This window comes from Ceratotherium simum, unplaced genomic scaffold (assembly GCF_057802395.1).
Source record: "Ceratotherium simum simum isolate JZ-2026a unplaced genomic scaffold, ASM5780239v1 HiC_scaffold_53, whole genome shotgun sequence".
Classification (NCBI taxonomy): domain Eukaryota; kingdom Metazoa; phylum Chordata; class Mammalia; order Perissodactyla; family Rhinocerotidae; genus Ceratotherium; species Ceratotherium simum.
In genome coordinates, this window is record NW_028261269.1 from 105,545 (window position 1) to 127,555 (window position 22,011).

General features: G+C 37.8%; 1 long non-coding RNA gene across 1 annotated transcript; it reads right to left on the bottom strand.

Annotated features, from left to right (window-relative positions):
* Positions 1-1,770: 1,770 nt before the first annotated feature.
* LOC147911165 (uncharacterized) lies at positions 1,771-7,610 on the bottom strand. The gene is made up of 2 exons (XR_015551507.1): positions 7,008-7,610; positions 1,771-2,389 (listed from the first exon to the last, which is right to left on the bottom strand). It is a non-coding gene; the product is annotated as an uncharacterized LOC147911165 (long non-coding RNA).
* Positions 7,611-22,011: the final 14,401 nt, after the last annotated feature.

The window sequence follows — 22,011 nt, forward strand, 5'->3', positions numbered from 1 at the left end:
AAATTGATGACCCTTAGAATAGACTATTAAAAAAAAAAAAAGGCTCTGCACATGACTCCAGTTCCAAAGAGATGGATCAAACCCACCTCCCAGAAGTTTCATCCAAAAATGAGATTGGAATCTATAATGAGAACCAAAAATGAGACTCTTATCTAAAATTGGATATTTTTCCACTGAGCTCTGTTTTTCTTTCTGGGCCCCTCTGGCTTTCTCCTCTTAGATTTTTGTTTTGTGTTGTTTTTGATGTCATTTACCTTGATTTTGTTTTATTTTTGTAAAATGTCCGTATGATGTATGGTCATGTTCTACTCCCACATCAAGGGTCTCATGTCTGAAGTGGCTTTGCCACTGTATTCACCTCTTTTACCATATCCATTCCACCTGAATCTTGGGAAGAGATGCTATGTGATGTGTTAGCTCTATCTGTAATCTTCCTTAGACAATTTAGTGAATCACATTATCCTGAGAAATTAAATAATAAAATATATTTTCCTATGTCCTGGAAAAGACAAGGGAGTGATTTATGAATATATTTAAAGGAAAATAACTGATTTTTTTAAGAATTATTCCAGGATTATTGTCTTTGGGTAAAACCATGAGGCTTTCAAAGTATTTTCTGGAGCTATATCAAATAAAGTGGTGGCTAAAATGCTCTGCATAAGGGAAAATAGAATTTTAAAGATTGGGGAGAAGTATGTTGGAGGAGGCTAAAAGGCAAAGACTCCCAGTATGTGGTTCAAAGACACATTCCAAGTAGAAGGGAGAGTTAGAAAAAATTTACTTCTAAGAGCAAAGATGTCTGCTATTCTATACTAAACTAACCAGTTTTAATGATCTGCTTAGCTGGATGCAGTACATGCCTCCATCTTTGAGTCTGTAATGAACAGGTGTTATAAGGGGATAGAGAGTGGTAAGAATTTAGCAAGGCTTAGAAAGAGGTGAGAGGTATAGTACAGATAGAGGAGAGAGAGGGAGTAAAGATACATTTGAGAATAAGTACCAAGCATCAAATGTTAAAGACCCGTGAGCAGATTGGATCGAGGAGTCTTAAGTGTGGCAATGAGATGTGATGGAGATGAGGGTCAAGGGTTTGGGAAGGACCAGGTCATGAAGGGCCTTTCATGCCATGTCATGAGCTGTTACTTTATCTTGAAGATTGTGGGAAATTGCCAAAAAATATGAAGGAGAATATGTGGGTCAGACTTGTAGTTTTGACAGATTATGACACTGTGTCTACAGAAATACAATTTGAGAGAGATGAGATTCGGTTGGGGAGACACAGAAGGCTATTGGGTAGTCCAGAACATTACAATGAATCCCACATAGTAGTGGGGATAAAGATATAGAGATGAATTCAAGAAGTACATGGAATACAAAATTACCAAAACTTGGTCCTTTATTGGCTATGGAGAGCAGGCAAGTAGTCAATGATAACTCATAAGTGTGAAGTCTGGGTCATACTATGGATGGGAATATGATCAACTGAGATGCATAATTCACTAGGTATGCAACCACTGGAGGATAATGATGAATTTAACTTGGGATATATTGAGAGCAAGGTGCCTCTGGAGCATCCAAATTGTGAGCTGTTGTTATTAACTATGTGCTAGGTGCTTTTCCCAGTAATTTATATATAGTAACTCATTTAATCTTCACAAGAACTCTCAGAAATGAATAATATTATTAACCAATTTTATGTTAGAGGATACTGGAGCCTAGTGGTGCATTCTGGGAGAGGATTATAATAGAGATATAGACTTGGGAGAACGAGATATAGGTCATAACTGAGACCATTGGAGTGGATAATATTAAGTAGGGTGGGGAGTGTGGAGTGAGAAAGACAATGTGTTGAGTTTGGTATCCTGGGATGTAACAACACTAAATGTAAACTTCCTGTAGACCTCTAGTGATAACATGTAGGCATGGGCAGTGAGAGGGCTAGGATTAGGATAAACACAAAAATAGCTGCTATTAGAGGCTCCACCACTATCAAACATGTGTGACATGAACCAGAAAACAGAAATTTTTAAAAAGGACAAAGTTAGGAGCACAATGACATCACTTTGAGACTTGCCAATGATTTGTATTTATTGAGAAAACAATTCCATTCATCTTACTTTCATTCAAAACATACCAAGTAAATTATATAAGATATTGTATATCACACACATTTCTTGATTCAATTCAATAGATATAGTACTAATTTCCATTTTCCTAAAATTAGAAGGCGGTGTGAAATTTCATTTTGTTATGCTGAGACATCTCTGACAGAGGTGGGGCATCTTCCCATTCTTTCCACTGCTCTTCTTTTTACTCCACCCTCTGACTTCCACTGTTTGGTTCTTGCAGCAAATGTTACAGAGTGTCTGTTTCATGCCTGATTTTTGTCCTACAAACAAAATAGATAATGTGTGTTGCCCATGTGGATCTTGTACTTAGCAATTGTCTTTGCCTAACCATGGGCAGCGAGGCTGCTCAGAGAGGTCGAGGGCTAAGATGGGTTTGACCATGGTCCATGGTGGTCTTGCTCATGCTCAGGTCCTCTTCCTGTAAACAGAGCACCTATTAGGAGATTTTCAGGCATGTCTCTTACTCCAGGGACTCAATTCACCTCAAGAAGAATTTAAGCACTTTCCTACACATTCAAAATGGTCAAAATTTCTGTAAATGCTTAACTAGACTGAGTCCTGAAGAGATCCTTGAGTGTTCTACAACACATGACAAAATTAAGGAGGCTTTGGCTTTCTTACAGTGGCAGAAAACACTACAGTACTCCTCTTCCTGCTTCTTGAATCTTCAGTTAGACCTGAGATTACTCTGGATTTTTGCATCTGAGTTCACTAGCACATTTAGTACACACACACACATACACATATATATATATATATATATATATATATATATATATATATATATTCTCCACATCTTTAAGAAATCCTCACTTTGTTAGTGAAGTGAGAAATTCATGTTTTGGTATTAATGGCCAAATCCATTTTTTTAAAAACTTGATCGTTGAAGGATTTTTTGGAGTACAAATGGTCACAGATCACACTGAAAATTTTCTCTAAATTTGCAATAAACTAATTAAAAGACAATGCTTTCCTCAACTATGAGGCAAATAAGAATTTATAAGTCAAGAAGTTTGAGCATTAAGTAATATAAAGCATAGAAAGAAGCCAGCACAGTAACCAGACTAGAGGAAGCACATACAGTGTATTATTATTACATTACTATTAATATTGGTAGTATTGATAAACTCAAAATTGCCTTTCATTTTTATACTATATGTTTCCATATTTTACATTATGTAGAATCCATTTGTCCAAAACCAATTCTGACCTAAGTTGTTTTCTGTGTGAATAAGAAGCAGTTTCATCCCCTTAAACATATATTGTATCTTCCATTAGATATGAATATCTCATAAGACTAAGTGAAGTCAATTGACCATTTGAATTATATTTCAACCTTTTGAGGAAATTCATGCTCAAATATCTCATCACTTTTACTCACAATTTAGTATAAATTTATCTATTTCAATAAAATGATTTTCATAAAACTGAAAAAAAGCTTACAAAACAACAAGAAAGGAATTTGACCTGATTTGGCAATGGACTAATAGTTTTTTATGATGACAGGCCACTGGACAGAGCTCCAAGATACTGAATGGGAGATTTCAGAATTTTTTAAAGTGATACTTTTCCTTTAAAACAAAAAAGATAAATTGCCATTTCAAATATGTAAAGAACCTGGAAGTTGTCGCTCCCATCCTTACAAGAAAAACACTGAACAAGCTGAAAATCAATGACTTTTCTTGTACTAACAGAGAATTGAAGTCACAGAGCACACTGCCATCTGAGTCTGTGAAGACAGGTGAACACAGAGACTCACAGCTGAGATCAACTTATCTGCAGCAGAAGTAGCAGGGCCATCAACAGTAGCAACATTTAACTGAAATTTTGATGAACTGTTTGAGGCTGAATACGGACCAGCATGAAAGAGAGCATCCAGGTGACTGCAGGCTTAGGGAGTCCCCAGAGCTTTCCTGGGCTTACTTCCAGGAAGCAAACCAGCTTCTCATGGTGAAGATTTAGAAAAGAGCTCCTCAAGAAAGACCCCTCTTGGCTCTGTCAGGGGGATGGGAAAAGTAACAACAGTGAGAAGCATTCAGATCCTCTACATAACAAAGCCTACTCTCTGGGGTAAGGACTTTGCCAGAGTCTTTTCAGAGCTGGAGAAGGACAATTGCCCAACTCCAGCCCATTCTAGCTTTCCTGTCTCACCTAAGGAAGAGGGGAGACAAATAAATACTTGAGAACATCACAGACCAGGAACAGAAGTCTTTTAAACTTGTAAGATAATACCACACTTCCCTCTCCCATAGCTTACTGCCACACTCGCAGGGCTCCAGCATAATAACAGTGAATTACAGTTGAAAGAGCTGCAAATCGCAGACTCCCAATGAGGAGGAGGAGCTAGGGAAGCCTACAGCATACAATGGAGACAAAACATAAAAACTAGAAGAAATGGAAGGTCTACACCTACAGCTGTAGCAAACATTAAACACAGCCCAACTCCTAGCCAGATGAACATAAAATCTCACATTCAAGTCCTATTTACCTTAGTTTCTATTATCAGTCATGTTGAAGTCATGTTCAACATTGAAGAACAAAAACAAACAATTATAAGGCATGTGAAAAGGCAAGAAAAAATAATCTAAAGAGAAAAATTAAGCATTGTAACCACATTCAAATGTAACACAGATTTTAGAATTATCTGACAGCAAATTTAAAATAAGTATGACTAATATGCTAAGGGCTCTAATGAAAATGTGACAACAAGCAGGAAGTGATAGATATTCTAAGCAGTGAAGTGGAGACTCTAAGAAAGATTCAAAGAGAAATTCTTCTTTTTTTTTTTAAGATTTTATTTATTTATTTATTTTTCCCCCAAAGCCCCAGTAGATAGTTGTATGTCGTAGTTGCACATCCTTCTAGTTACTGTATGTGGGACGTGGCCTCAGCATGGCCAGAGAAGCGGTGCATCGGTGCATGCCCGGGATCCGAACCCTGGCCGCCAGTAGTGGAGCGTGGGCAGTTAACTGCTAAGCCACGGGGCCGGCCCAAAGAGAAATTCTATAAATCAAAAACAGTATAACAGAAATGCATAATGCCTTTGATGGACTCATCAGTATACTGGACAAAGCTGAGAAAAGAATCAGTGAACTTGAGGATATGTCAACAGAAACTTCCAAAAGAAGACATAAAAATCCATTACATGCATGCACCTAATAAACGAGAATCAAAATATGTGAGGCAAAAACTGATCAAACTGCAAGGAGAAATGGACAAATCCATTGTTGTCTTAGAGATTTAAATGTTCCACTTTCTGTCATTCATAGATCAAGCAGGCAGACTATTAGCAGAGATGTAGTTGACTTAACCAGCACCATCATTCAACTTGATCTAATTGACATTTATTAAATACTTCATCCAACAACAGCAGAATATGCATTCTTCTCAAGCTCATGTGGAAAAGTTACCAAAAGAGACCACATTCTGAGACATAAAACAGTTTAACAAATTTGAAAGAATAGAAATCATACAAAGTATGTGCTCAGACTACATGAAACTAAACTAGAAATCAGTAACAGAAAAATAGCTGGGAAATCCCAAAATATTTAGAGATTAAACAACATACTACTAAAAACACATATGTTAAACAAAAAGTCTCAAGACAAATTAAGGCAAATTTTGAACAATGAAGATGAAAATACTCCTTATAAAATTTTGGGGGATTCAGCAAATGCAGTGCTCTAAGGAAAATTTATAGTATTGACTGTATGTTTTAGAAAAAAAGAAAGGCCTAACATCAATAATATAAATAAATAAATCAATAATCTAAAAAAATCAATAATCCAAATCTTTCACCTTAGAAAACTAGAGAAAGATGAGCAATTGAAACATAAAGCAAAAAGAGGAAACAAAATTTTAAAAATCAAAGCAGAAATCAGCAAAATGGTAAACATAAAAACAACAGAAAAAACAATGAAACCAAAAGCTGATTCTTTGAAATGATTGGTAAAATTGATACAATGCTAGCCAGGCTAACCAAGATAAAAAGAGTAGTGATACAAATTACCAGCATCAGATATCAAAGAGTAGTCATCACAACTGATCTCATGGACATTAAAAGGATAGTACATGAATACGATGAGCAATTCTACACATGCTGAATCTATAACTTTGATGAAATGCACCAATACCTTGAAAGACACAAACTATCAAAACTCACCCAAGGAAAAATGATCTGAATATGCCTACATCCATTTAAAAAATGGAATCAATAATTAATAACTTTCCAGCAAAAAAAGTATCAAATCCAGATGGTTTTACAGGTGAATTCTACCAATCCTTTAGGAAAGAAACATTACGAAATCTCTATACTCTCTTCCAGAAAAATAAGAGCAGAAGGATCACTTTTTAACTTAATCTATGTGGTTAGCATTACACTAATACCAAAACCAGATTAAGACATTACAAGAAAAGGAAACTATAGACCAATACCTCTCAGCCCCTATTGATAGGGATACCTTAAACAGATACAGGAGACAACTGAAAGAGCCTCCAATGGTTAAAGCTAAAGCAATTTGAGCAAAAAAATAAAGTACTAATGGATTATAATCAAAAGCATAACATACATATATTCATGATTGCATACTGATGTAAATAAATGATTGAATAAGAAAATAAATGTGAGACAACAGCTAAATCTCCCTGCAGAAGAATTCCAAATGAGGTGGAAATAATTCCTCTCTCCTTAAGGAGGGACTACACATGGTTATTTCCTTCCAAACAGTACATTATGGTAAGTCATAAAAATTAGTAGCGTTACAGCAGAGAAATCTGACAAACAGGACCTCAGCCAGGTGATCAAGGTCAACATCAATACTAAAAAGTCATGCTGAGAGTATGTAATTCTGATATAATGCAATGGAAATAGCGTTTTACCTCTGAGATCTTCCTCTCAAAAAACAGTAATCTGTGTCCAACCATGAGAAAAACACCAAGGCAGATTCCAATAGAAGGTCATGCTACAAAACATCTGCTCAGTATGTCTCAAAACTGTCAAAGTCATCAAAACCAAGGAGTGCCTGGGAAATTCCCAGCCGAGAGGGGATCTGACAACTAGACATCATGTGGTGTCCTGGATGGGATCTGGAAACGGAAAAAGATATTAGAGGAAAACTAAGGAAATTTGAATAAAAGATGGACTTTAGGGGCTGGCCCAGTGTTTTCGTGGTTAAGTTTGTACACTCCGCCTCGGTGGCCCGGGGTTTGCAGGTTCGGATTCTGGGCGTGGATGTACGCGCTGCTTATCAAGCCATGCTGTGGCAGCGTCCTGCATACAAAATAGAGGCAGATGGGCACGGATGCTAGCCCAAGGACCATCTTCCTCAGCAAGAAGAGGGAGACTGACAACAGATGTTCGCTAAGGGCCAATCTTCCTCAAGAACAACAACAAAAAGGTGAACTTTAGTCCATGAAAATGTATCAATATTGGTTCATTAATTGTTACAAATGTAATATACTAATATAAGAGGTAGAAGAAACAGAAATAACTAATACACAATGACCTTTGACAGCCTCTGTGCTGCATACATTTTATGTTATAAATTTTACAAAAAATAAGATTATTAATATCTTTATTCTTTATATCAGAGAAAATTAGGCTCAGAAAGAGTCATCGATGTGCTTAAAGTGAGTAAGATTTGCGGTTAGGACTTAGTTCTAGTTAACACGAGGGTCTACACCTTTAATTTCTCCTATTATCTAAACCCCAAATTTCCTTTGAAAAAATTCAAGTTTCACCTGGCCAGAGCATAATGATTGCTAATATTTACCACAAGGCTTTACTGTGTGCAAGCACTGTTCTAAGTATGTGCTCATTTAATCCTTAAAAATCACTAGGAAGTGGTATGATGATTTGTTCCACACTTCAAGCCATTAAACACAGGGAGATTAACTTAATGGTTGTAAGTAACACAGAGATCATAAAGTGCTGGGATTCAAACCCAGTCTGTCTGGCTCCAAAGTCAGGTTCTTAATCAACCTTCCAGAAGTGTAATGTTTCTAGGATGAGAAATGGCACATTTAGGAAGTTCTGGGGAGAGTATGCACTCCCTTCACCATCTTCCACTTATTTTGTCATCAGAGCCCTCGTATGCTGTGGCTGCATTTATGTATGTATTGTGCAAGGGCACACGTGTGCATTTTAGAGATGGGCTGCTTTTGTGTGAATTCCTAGTAACCAACACACGCATTAAGGACATATGAGAACTTATTTGGGGATGATTATACTAAGACAACTTTATTTCAAAATTTTACTGTGCTGCAAGAGCCAGCTGTACTCCTCAGCTCTCTATTCTATTCCATTGATTTGTCTGTTCTTCTGCTAGTATCATAAATTTAACTTTTAATTATTGTGCTTTTGTAATCTTTTAAATTACACCATTCTTCAGTTGGTGGAGATAAGTTGTGTTATGTAAACACAGCACTAAACTTGAGTTAGAAGGCCTGGTGTTGGCGGTTACATGGCTCTGGTTAAGTTACATAAACTATGAGTTTTAATATTCTTATCTTTAAAATACAGAAAATAATTTCATAGGATGATTTGAAAATTAAATAAATTGGTGAATTTGAATGTGGCAACTTGAATAAAATGGTATATTTTACATTAGTGTGACAGTTTATTACTATAAATGGATTTTACATAACTGTAATTTACATCACTTGTCAATATTATTTCTATTATTAAGTTCTCTGACATGTCTGAGTCAATAGAGAAAGACCACAATCCAGGGTCTTGGTGTTTGGACTATGAGTCTGGCTCTCTGGACCCCTGGGGGTACCAGCATAAATAAATGTTACCAGAGGCTACAGGAAACTTGTCAGTTAAACCATTTAATTTGAGGGTGGCCCTGAGATGGGATGCCAAGCTTATTCATGGATTCTGAGGTTCAGTGTTATAAATAGACTCATGGAGGTGATGGTTGTTCTCAGTCAATCCTAACAGAAGTACTCAGTCATAATTTCATTACTGGATTCACTGTAATATGGGCAGCTCGGCCAATTCAAAGGAGATGGTGAGACAAATCGCACCACCTGGATCGCGAAAGTGGCCTCTTGACTCAGGGTTGGTGACATCCAGTGGGACAGCCCTATTTCCAAATTCAAGAATCTGTCAGAGAGTCAGAGAAAGTGTTTCCTTTTGGACAAATGCAATTCCTAAGTCACAAGCTGTGAATCCAGATCTAGAGCTCAAAGAAAAATTTGGCTTCAGAATTGGGATGGCTGAATGCAAGGGGTAATCTTAGTAAGTCAGCAGTCCCAGGAACAGTCTCAGAGCCTCGTAATAGAGTCTGAACACACTCACCGGAATGCTGTAATCATTCCCTGGCTTCTGAGAGAGAGGGAGAGACTTGGGATACAAAACTAAAAATTATACTTATTTGCTAATTTTTGGAAATGGGTTGTAGGGGAGAAAAAGCCATTATCACTAAGTTTTGAGCCAAATCAAGCCTCCCTCTAGCGGCATGTCAGTAGCAATAGTCCCTTCTCTTCATCAGCATGTTTTTCATCTTACCCTTTCATTAACACAGTTGTGTACAAGCGGATCTTTCCATGAGCTGAGCTCATGCTCATCACACCCTGAACGCCCTGCCTTCCTCCTCCTGTGGTCACGCGTTCACTCTCCTTCTTTCTCTGCTCTCTCCTCCTCAAATTCCATGCAATGGTGTTAAAATGTTTGTGAAAATAGTGATGATCCTTCCCTTCCTGCATCCGTGTGTTAGGGTATCTACTGAATGCCCTAGCTATCTTCTCTTCTCAAATCCATCCTTAGTCCTTCAGAGACACTTCTTGTTTTGAATTACTGGGTTCTGTAGCAGTGCTCTGCCTCTCACTCTCCCTTTTCCTACACAGACAGCCAGTACATGTGCCTTTCCCAACATAAGCTTGCGTGCTGTCTATAGTTTTAAGATTAATTTCCCATATTTCTAAGACAGCCTAGGTACCTCTCCAGATACAATTGACATAATAAGCAACAAAAATATAGACCAACGAACCAAAATAATGTTTTTGGTGGGCAGAGATTGGGGCTCAAATTTGGACTCAGCATACTCTGTGAGGTTTGAGTACAAACAGCTACTTATTTGGGTAAATGAAAATCATCTTGTATTCATAGGCCCATGCAATTGCCTCCAGAGTCAAAGCTTCGATAATCTGAAATACAAATACCTGGTGTTCCGGTTGCCATGATGATTTAGTCTCCAATCCCTAGGTCCCTATACAGAATAGTATTGGGAGTAACACTCTTGGAAGAATCCCTTCTAGAATTTCTAAATGTTGCATAAAATTGCCCAAACATCTATCCTCTTTCTATAAATCCTTCTGAATATAAGCGGCATCTACTTTTACCACTATTCCATCTATGTCTCCCCTCCATTCTTCACTACATTCATTGCTGAAGTTTCAACTCTGGTTCGCTTTCTCCAGCATGTTCTCCAGCATGTTCTCCAGCTCCTCTTTCTCCAGCATGTTCTCCCAAAAAGAACTCATCTGTCCTCATGTCTCAACCAGTCCTGTACACTCCTCCCCCGACTGTATAGTTGATGTGTCATAGGACCATAAACCTTTAGAGCTAGAATAAATCTGATCTGAGAGTCACCGTGGCTAAATCATCATCATCATCATCATCTATAAAAATAATTTTAAAAACAAACAGATGATCTGCTTATAGCCATTGAGCTCACTAGGTTGCTTTTTTCTCACATAAATTTAGAAATTCTAAAACCAAGCCCACCATTTTCCATGATATTCTCAAAATCTATTATATCTTCCCAAAGTCTTCAGCCAATGGAAAGATCGTTCTCAAAATCACAAAAGCTCTATAATTCAGCTTTATTTTACCCCACTCCTTCATTATCCACACCTAGATGGTAGAAATATATCAGTTCTTCCCTCAAAAGTCTCTCACCCACTTCCTTTCTCTCAATTCAGACTGTTGTTCTCCACATTGATAATCTTGCCTTGTTCACACCATCAGTTCTGACGTTGACCTCCCAGATTTGAGTCTTTCTCCCTAAAAACCAACCCATATCCATCATAAACTCTCTTGTCCTAAACCTTTGGTGGCTTGCTAGCCCATACTACATGAAGGCAATGAAAAATCTTTGAATATACACATTTGTTGTTATTCTGATAACTCCCAGCTACAGGAGTGATGATGCTGATAATGGAGAGTAGGAAGCAGACAGATGCCCACTAAGGGCTGAGATCATTTTTCTGACTGCTGAAAAGGACACTTAACTCTTCAGCCCTTGAAGTTTTTGGTTTGTTACATTTTTAATGTTTTGCTTAAGTTTTTAATACAACATAATTTGCATGAGGCAACTGTAAGGCTTTTCTGTGACCCATTTCATTGCCTGAATCTTTCATCCAGGTGGGGACTGCATTAAGCTCATCCTGAATAATAGCTTCTAGTATTTAAATCCGTTATTTAAACTCAATTTTGCCAAGAAGCTATCACTCCCACTCTATCTGCAAATATGGAAACTTAAATGTAGAATTTCCTCCTGAAATTTCCCATAGGGGAAAAAAAATGTCATCCATTTAAATGCATCCTTTGAGTACTGCAAATTCTGTGAGCAAACAACTTTAAACAACCTATTTCTTTTTCATATCAAAATTAGGATTTTAAAAAATTTTGCTGATTATAAAAGTAATTTGTGTTTACTGTAAAAGAAAAAATGAAACACTGAAGAATCTAAAGTAGAAAGCAGTGTCTACTCAAAATGGCTATGCCCAATGGAAACATTGTGTTATCTCTATATTTTTTTCTAGATTTTTAAACATAAAGAAACATCAATATTTACCTAAGTTGCATCATATGATACCACGCAGACTGCATTTTCCAAAGACAGCCACAACAATATTCCCATCCTGCACGCTCTTCTGCAAGTGTCCTTGGCATTCTCTCAACAAGAATTGTTATTTCTCCACCTCCTGGAATCTGAGCAGGCCGTTGGATAGCTTCAATAGATAGGATATGGCTGCCATAATGTGGCATAAACTAATTCTGTGCATAGCCCTTAACTGGCCTGGAAACTTCCACTCTCTACTTCTTGGAAGCTGACCACCATGTAAGAAGTAGGACTATTCTGAGAGCACCATGCTGTGAGGAAGCCCAAGAAGGCCTGGAAGATGAAATTCCATGTTGAGAGGTGAAGAAATTAAAGTTCCCCAAAGCACCAGACATGTGAATGAAGAAGCCATCTTGGAAGTGGATTCTTCCATCCCAGCAGATCCAGGTGATTTACACGTGGGTCAAAGACAAATCACCCAGCTGAGCCCTTCCTGATTCCTGATCTACAAAATCAGCAACAGAGTAAAATAGTTGTGTTTTAAAAATTATTACCAATAATTTTTAATGAAATGGGAAAATACTAATTAGGGAATATTAAGTGAAAAAACTTAAGTACGAAACTATAAATACAACATGATGTTAGATATGCCTTAGCTTGTCTCACCTGCTCACTGCAGCAGCCACCAAAACGGGCTCCCTCGTCCAGACCTAACCCCCTTCAATGCATTCTCTACACTGAAGCCAGAGACATCTTCCTAAATTAAAATAGTTGTTTCAAACTCCAAAGTTCTGGGGTTATTTGTGATATAGCAACAGAAAACCAAAACATATTCCTTGAATATTTTTTATCGTAAAACAAATTAAATCCACCTCATCTCTTTTAGTGGTTCTCATATTATATGCATTTATCATATGCTAATTAACTCATCTCTTATAGATGTACTTTTAGACTGTTTTCTCTTTTATTATTGTAAATAATGCTGCAGTGAACATTTCTTTGCATATGCACCTATCTGATTGTTTTCAAGGGTGAATTCTTGTAAGTCATATTACTGAGCCAAAAGATAATTCAAAAATTACATTTTGATATCTTCAGCGTGACTATATTTCAGGAATGTACAAATTTATTCTCACACCAGGAGTCTGTGAGAATGTCACTTCCGTCATACTGGGCCTTATCAACTTTTATAGCCAATGTGGTAAAATATACATAATTTCATTTTTATTGGCCATTTCTTGTATTTTGTAAATTGCTTGTGCATCAAGTATAAACCATTTCAAAGCCACTTTAAAGCTTAGTTTCTTTATATAAATAAATAATTTCATAAATCTATATACAGTAGACATTATTACTGCTCACCAATATTTCCATTCCTCCTCCGCTTCCAGAGGAGCACAGGAGGAATAAATTTCCCTAATTCCATGAACTTATGTACGGCTATGTGCCTTGAGTGGGGAAAAAAAAGAGGAACATGACATGCATCAAATTGCTAGTGCACCAATCTCCCACGTTCTTTCTTCCCCTGCTGCAGCAATCATGAAAACACAGGTTGATAGGAAGATTCCATGAGATCTAAATGGCCTGGAAGGCTAAGCCAACCTGTTGAGATAATTGCTCTGGAGAGTCTCCCAGACCCTCCCTCACCCTTTGTGTGAGAAAGAAGTAAACGTTTTGTTCATATTAATACATTGGGATGTCAAACTGTTTACCACTGAAGAATAACCTAACCTATCCTGACTAGTAAAATACACATCTGGGGACCGGCCAGGTGGCACAGTGGTTAAGTGTGCATGCTCTGCTTCGGCGGCCCAGGGTTCACAGGTTTGGATCCCGGGCGCACACCGACACACGGCTTGTCAAGCCATGCTGTGGCGGCGTCCCACATAAAGTAGAGGAAGATGGGCATGGATGTTAGCCCGGGACTAGTCTTCCTCACACACACACACACAAAAATACACATCTGGTCATATATATGCTTTCCAAATGCAGACCTTGTCATTGGGTTTGTTGGTTGCTTGGCTTTATCCCTGTCTACACATATATCAACACGCACAACATGGGTCACCTTGGTAGAAAGATTTAACAATCTGTTATGTATTCTTCCATATTTTTCATTCATGCTCGTAACATTATACAGATATATCCATATGCATATACATAGAAATGTATGTATGTATGTCAAGTGGGATTTTAGCCTTTGTTTTCCAAAAAAAGAAAGTGGATAATTATACCCCCTTTTCTGCCTCTTGCATTTCTTACTCAACAATAACTGGTGGAGTGTAGTCACCTTCTATAGCTCTAATTCCCTCATTTTACCGATTGCTCAATAGAACGTAGTCTGCACGCAGTAGAATTCATTCAACCAGTCTCCTCTTGACCGGCATCCACTTTGATCTAGTTTTGTGCCATTAGAAACAATGCTGCAGTAAACACTTGAGTGCCCAAGTCCATTAATACGTCTGCTTTTATTTCTATTGGCATTCTTGGGAGAAGCCCGGTGAGGTTAAATTATATATGTGTTTTTATTTTTAATAAATGCTGTTAGATTACTTCTGCCAAAAACTATAACACTGCACATTTCCACCAGGAATATGAGATATTATTTCCTTTAATTCCCCGGGAGTATTAAGTGTGTAGCTCTTTCTAATCAATGTAAACTGCTATCTCATCACTTCTTAAATTTGCATCCTCCTGGATACCAGTGCATTTAAGCATCTTTTCATATATCTGTGACCATTTACATTTGCTCTTCTATGACTTTTCCTTAGTCAATTATTCAACAGTGTTTTTCTCTTGTCAGTTTGGAGAAGTACTTTGAATAACATGGACAACTTACCCCTTGTCTGCCATTTGCATTACACTATTTTGTCCTCATGTATTTTGTCCATTGATTTTAATTGTTTCTATAGCCACACAAAGGTTATTATCATTTCTTTTATAGCATTTAAGTTTCTGATCTTAGTTAAGAAGTTCTTCCTGACCCCTAAGTTGTAAGATTTTCTTGCAAGAGTATTGATTGTAGGGTTTTTTCTTACACTTGAGTATTTAAGTCATGAGGAACCTACTGTTTTCTTTTTTGATTTTTTAAAAGCTAAGGTATTATTTCTATTTAAAAAATGCGCTTAAGTGTACAATTTGAGAAATTGTGGTAATTATATATGATAAAGTAATCACAGTCAAGATATAGAACAGTTCCATCACCATAAAGTGTTTTCTTACACTCCCTCACACCCCCAGTGCCAGTCCCCAGCAAACACTGATCTGCGCTCTGTTACTCTAGTTTTGAATTTTTCTATACTGTTGTATAAATAGAATCATCCAGTATAGACTTTCGTGCTTGACTTCTTTCAGTTAGCATAATGTTTTTGAGATTCATCCATGATGTTGAATGTATTAATCTTTTGTTACTTCTTATTGTAGTGTAGAATTCCATAATATAGATAAACCACAATTTCTTTATCCATTCACCAGTTTTTGCCTATTGTAGATTGTCCTGCTATAAATATTTGCGTACATGTCTCTGTGGATATGTTTTTCTTTCACTTGAGTGAATATCTAGGAGTGGAACTTCTGGGTCACATGGTAAGTGTATGTCATACAGTTAGAGATACTACCCGACTGTTTTCCAAAGTGACTGTACCATTTTGCATTTCAGCCAGCAACGAACAAGACTTACAATTGTTCTATATCCTCACCAATGCTTGTACTCAGTATTTTTCAATTCAGCCACTCTGGTAGGCATGTCATTGTGGTTTTTAATTGGCATTTCTCTGATGATCAGCGATGTTGAAAATATGTTCATATGCTTATTGGCTACTCATATATCTTCATTTGTAAAATATATAGTCATAAATTTGGTCCTTGTTTTAGAAAGACCTTCACTTTTTTTTTTTTTTATTGCAGTAACATTGGTTTATAACATTGCAAAAATTTCAGGTGTACATCATTGTACTTCTATTTCTGCATGGACTACATCATGTTCACCACCAAAATACTAATTACAACCCATCACCACACACATGTACCGAATTATCCCTTTCACCCTCCACCCTCCCCCCTTCCCCTCTGGTAACCACCAATCCAATCTCTGTCCCTATGTGTTTGTTTATTGTTGTTATTATCTACTACTTAATGAAGGAAATCATGCGGTATTTGGCCTTCTCCCTCTACCATATGATCCAGCTATTCCACTGTTGGGTATTTATCCAAAGAACTTGAAAACACCAATTTGCAAAGGTACATGCACCCCTGTGTTCATTGCAGCCTTATTCACAATAGCCAAGACTTGGAAGCAACCTAAGTGCCCATCAAGGGACGAATGGATAAAGAAGCTGTGGTATATATACACAATGGAATACTACTCAGCCATAAGAAACGACGAAATCCAGCCATTTGTGACAACATGGATGGACATTGAGGGTATAATGCAAAGTGAAATAAGACCTTCACTTTTATTGGGATGTTTGACTTAGTCTTGAGCTATAAGAGTTCTTTATCTATTCTAGATACAAGTCCTTTGCCTGATGTACGCTTTGCAAAAAAATTTCCAGTCTATGGTTTGCATTTTTATTTTCTTATCTTTGTCTCTTAAAACCCAGAAGCTTATAATCTGAATGAAGTCCATTTTATCATTTTTTTATTTATATTTTATGCTTTTTGTATCTTGTTTAAGAAATCCTAGTGTAACCAAAAGTCACAAAGATTTTCTTCAATGTTTTCTTCCAGAAATTTTATAATTTTAGTTTTTACATTTAGACCTGTGATCCACTTGGATTTTGCATAGTGTTAGGTAAGGGTATAAGTTCATTTTTTTGCATATATCGGAATATATAAGTATTCCAGCACCCTTTGTTAAAAAGACTGTCCTTTCTCCATTGGCTTGCCTTGGCACTCAATTGCCCATATAAGTGTGGGTCTATTTATGGACTCTAATCTGTTCCGTTGGTCTATGTGACTATCCTTAAGCCAATCTTTTTTGTTTTTTATAATTTTTATTTATTTATTTATTTTTTCCCCCAAAGCCCCAGTAGATAGTTGTATGTCATAGCTGCACATCCTTCTAGTTGCTGTATGTGGGACGCAGCCTCAGCATGGCCGGAGAAGCAGTGCATCGGTACACGCCCGGGATCCGAACCCGGGCCACCAGCAGCGGAACGTGTGCACTTAACCGCTAAGCCATGGGGCCGGCCCAAGCCAATCTTGATTGTTATAGATTTATACTAAGTTTTGCAATCAGGTAGTGTAAGTCTTCCAAAATGACTCCTCTTTTCCAAAAACGTTTTAGGTATTCTAAGTCCATTGCCTTTTCATATAAACTTTTAAATCTGCTTGTCAATTTCTTCAAAAAGCCTTTTGTTTTTCACCTTCTCAGACCCTGGAGCATCCCAGATGTAGAACCCAGAACTGGGGGGATGTGACTACTGAGGAGGCCCAGAGTATGCAGTAACAGGGAACAGATTAGCCTTCCTGCCTGAAACAACTAACAAATTGGAAAATACATTAAAGAAAGTTTCTCAAGACATTGGACATCAAGTAATGAAGGACAGTGACCCCTGAGAGATGAGAAACAAATGAAGTGAGCCCTAAAATTGCCCCGGCTATGACCTGGAGAGAGTTTCCAGGCAGCAGCACAGGGAGAGGAACCCAGGGGGAGCACAGCATTCTCCCTAAATTGAGGAGAAGGAGCTGGGATCCAGGGGGCTAAGGCAGCTAGAATTAGCAGGGCAGAGCATTGAAAAGGAGAGCACTGCAAGGAGAGAGAATTGCAGAGATCTACGAGAGTATTCTTCAGCACGTGCATGTGAGAAAACTATCAAAAGGATTAGAGGGGAAAGTCTTCCAGGATAATGGAGGGCCAGAGCAGTGCCTGCTCACACCATCTGGAGTGGAAAATCCTCATAATTATAAGGACTGGTAGAATACTGAAAAGTTTTTCCTCAGTAGTGGAGAAAATTTTACCCTAGACTAGGCGTTACTCTGTTCCCTCCTAGCAAAGCTTAAAGCACAACCCAAAAGCATCAAATTGTTTCCAAGTAACTTAAATGCATCCCAAAACGAAGCTTAAGTATATTTATAGGAATGTTATAACATATAGCACCCAAAAAGGAGAAAAACCACAAAGCCTGGTATTTTTCTCTTAGAGTGTTTTAGCAGATAATGTCCTTGCCTAGGCTTAAACTTCAAACTCGTCTCTTAAGCAGTGGCCCTAGTCATAGTTCAGATCTTTTGTCTTCAACTGAGCCACTTTGAGTCCTCCGCATATGTGTAGTTTGTGAGTTAGAGATATGGGTACACCCATCCCTCCGCCCCCCGCCACCCTCTTCAGTGGTCACAGCATTCCAGCTTCAATCTTCTGGTCCCCACGTGCACCCCCACAGCTGTTGTGTGCACTGCCATGTGGAGGCAGAGACAACACTTGTAGAGCTTCTGATCTCCCCTCCTTCCTTCTATTCCTCAGACTGAATAATCTCAGTTGGCCTATGTTCGATGTCACTGACTCTTTCTTCTGCCTGCTTACATTTGCATTACATCTTATATTGAGCCCATCTAGTGAATTTGTCATTTCAGTTATTATACTTCTAACTCCAGCTTTTCCATTTGGTTGCTTTTTATAATTTCTATCTTCTTATTGATATTCTCTATTTGGTGACACATTGTTCTCCTGATTCCTTTTGTTCTTTGGACTTGGTTTTCTGTAGCTCTTTGAACATATTTAGAATAACTGACTTAAAGTCTTAATCTAGTAAGTCCAAGGTCTAGGCTTCCTGAGGGACAATTTCCATTGGATTCCTGTGTATGAACCATGTCTTCTTTTGTATTGTCTCATAATATTTTTTTCTTGAAAACTAGACATTTCAAATAATATGTATGACAACTCTGAAAATCAGATTCTCTCCACTACCCAGGGTTTGCTCTTGCTGCTTGTTATAGTTTTTATTGTCTGTTTAGTGACTTTTCTGAAATAATTCTTTAAGTCTGTATCTTTGTCATGTGTGGACACTGAGGTCACTACTTATTTAGCTTAGCGATCAGCTAATGATTAGACAGAAATTGGCTTAAATGTCTAGAACCCTTAAGTCTATGGCTATTTGCCCAGCAGCTCTGTGTGCATGTTGGGGCGTGTCCTTGACACTCAGCCAGGTGATTTACAACTCTGCCTCCACTGCAGTTGCTGCTTGCACAGAGCCTCGAAGTCAATCAGGGGTGAGGACTTGGGACTTTCCTCAAGTCCCAGGTGTCTCCTGAACACGAGTATAGCCCTATGCATGTGTGTGACATTTTAGCCCCTGTGGACATCTCATTTGTTCCTTTAATAGTCTTGTCTTTCTTCTTTAAAAGTTAAGACATTTAAAGCTTTAGATTTTGAAGAGTTCAGCTGTTCTGGGTCATTTTATTTTGTTTGGGATTTCTTTTATATGTCTCCTATAATTCAAGGGTTTTCTAAAAATATGTTTCTTGATTTCCAAGTGATTAATATTTTTTAATCACTCTTTTATTATTTAGTTCCAATTTTTTTGGATTATAATCAGAGAATATGGTCAGAAAAATTTAATGTTTTCTTCATGGCTAAGTCCATTTTTTAAATATGTACATGAGCATAGAAAAATCCACTTTTGCATTTGAAGTATGTAAATTTCTATACAGTTATAAAATCAAATTTGAGTATGATCAAATTCCACTACATCATTTCTTCAAAAAAAATTTTTTTCTCAAAGGGAGACTGAAGCCAACCGAAAGAGTGGCCAAAGCTGGAACAATTTGAGCAACAAAATAAATAAAATAGTATGGGGTTGAAACCTAAAATATAAAATAAATTTCTGTAAGTACATACTGATATAAATAAATGATTGAATACATAAATAATTAGGGAGAGAATAGACAAATTTGTCATGCAGAATTCCAAATAATTTATGAAGCAACTCTACACTCAAGGACATGGAGACTAACTCTCACTTCTTAAGTGTGGGCTGTGCATAGTGACTTCCTTCCAGAGTACAGCATGGAAAGAAGAGGGGAAAATTAACCTTACAGTGGAAAAACACAAACACTACTTCATCCAGGTTAACACCTATGCGATAAACCACTCTGATAGTATGTTCCCTTGATATGATGTAATGGGAAGGGCACTTTACCTCTGTGGTATTTCTGCCAAAAATCATAACTTCAGTCTAATCATGAGAAAAAAATCAGGCAAATCACACTTGAGGGACACTCTACAAAATATCTGACTAGCATGCAAAACTGTCAAGGTTGAGGTGTCAACAAAAATGTCAGAATAAGACCTGTCAAAGTTCTCCCTCCATAAAATCAATGAGAAACTGGCAAAAATGGTCACAATAAACTTTATTAAAGCTCTATAAATTAATTTATCATTTGTAGCAACTTTGAGACTATTCAGTGAAAAAAACCTTAAAACAAACAAACAAAAAATCCCACTGAGTCTCAGCAAAAACAGCAAGGTTTGTGGCATTTTAACTTACCATTTTCCACTCCTCAGCTTTGGAGGCTTTGAAAAATAATAGCCTGCATTCCTAACGTAAGAGGGAGTAGACTGGGGCTGGAGCTCTCTCTCAAAGACTCGTTACCAAGATTGTTATTGGACCAATCTTATGGTTCCCTGGCAGACCTCATGCAAAAACCTGTCTTTATTTGACCTGATTCAAATTATCCCTGTGCTAAAGCTTCATCTTGGAAAGGATTTGTCCAATGTTTTAAAATCTTGGCTTCCTGAGGCAATAACAGTTGGGGCAAACAATAGACTAACCAAAAAGCTTGAAAGGAAAAGCTGAGGAATGAGATTGCCACAGGGACTAAAATGTCACACACATGCATAGGGCTATACACGTGTTCAGGAGACACCTGGGACTTGAGGAAAGTCCCAAGTCCTCACCCCTGATTGACTTTGAGGCTCTGTGCAAGCAGCAAGTGCAGACAGAGGCAGAGTTGTAAATCACCTGGCTGAGTGTCAAGGACACGCCCCAACATGCACACAGAGCTGCTGGGCAAATACCCATAGACTTAAGGGTTCTAGACATTTAAGCCAATTTCTGTCTAATCATTAGCTGATCGCTAAGCTAAATAAGTAGTGACTTCAGTGTCCACACATGACAAAGATACAGACTTAAAGAATTAAGAGAAGTCACTAAACAGACAATAAAAACTATAACAAGCAGCAAGAGCAAACCCTGGGTAGTGGAGAGAATCTGATTTTCAGAGTTGTCATACATATTATTTGAAATGTCTAGTTTTCAAGAAAAAAATATTATGATACAATACAAAAGAAGACATGGTCCATACACAGGAATCCAATGGAAATCGTCCCTCAGGAAGCCTAGACATTGGACTTACTAGACTAAGACTTTAAGTCAGCTATTTTAAATAGCTTCAGTGGCCCGGGCTACGCAGGTTCGGATCCTGGGCGCACACTGATGCACCACTTGTCAAGCCATGCTGTGGCGGCATCCCATATAAAGTAGAGGAAGATGGGCACAGATGTTAGCCCAGGGCCAATCTTCCTCAGCAAAAAAGAGGAGGATTGGCAAAGCATGTTAGCTCAGGCTAATCTTCCTCACAAAAAAAAAAAAAAAGAACGATCTCAAATCAACAACCTAAATTTCCACCGTAAGAAACTAGAAGAAGGGGCCAGCCCCATGGCTTAGCAGTTAAGTGCGCACACTGTGCTACCGGAGGCCCGGGTTTGGATCCCGGGCACACACCAATGTACCGCTTGTCCAGCCATGCTGAGGCAGCGTCCCAACAACTAGAAGGATGTGCAACTATGACATACAACTACCTACTGGGGCTTTGGGGAGAAAAAGGGGGGGGAATAGGAGGAGGATTGGTAATAGATGTAAGGTCAGGGCCGGTCTTCCTCAGCAAAAAGAGGAGGATTAGCATGGATGTTAGCTCAGGGCTGATCATCTTCACACAAAAATAAATAAATAAAATAAGAAACTAGAAAAAAAAAGACCAAACTAAACCCAAAGCAAGCAGAAGGAAGGAAATAATAAAGTTTAGAGGGAAAATAAATGAAAGAATAGAAAAATAGAGAAAATCAATGAACTTCAAAAAACATCAACAAAATTGAA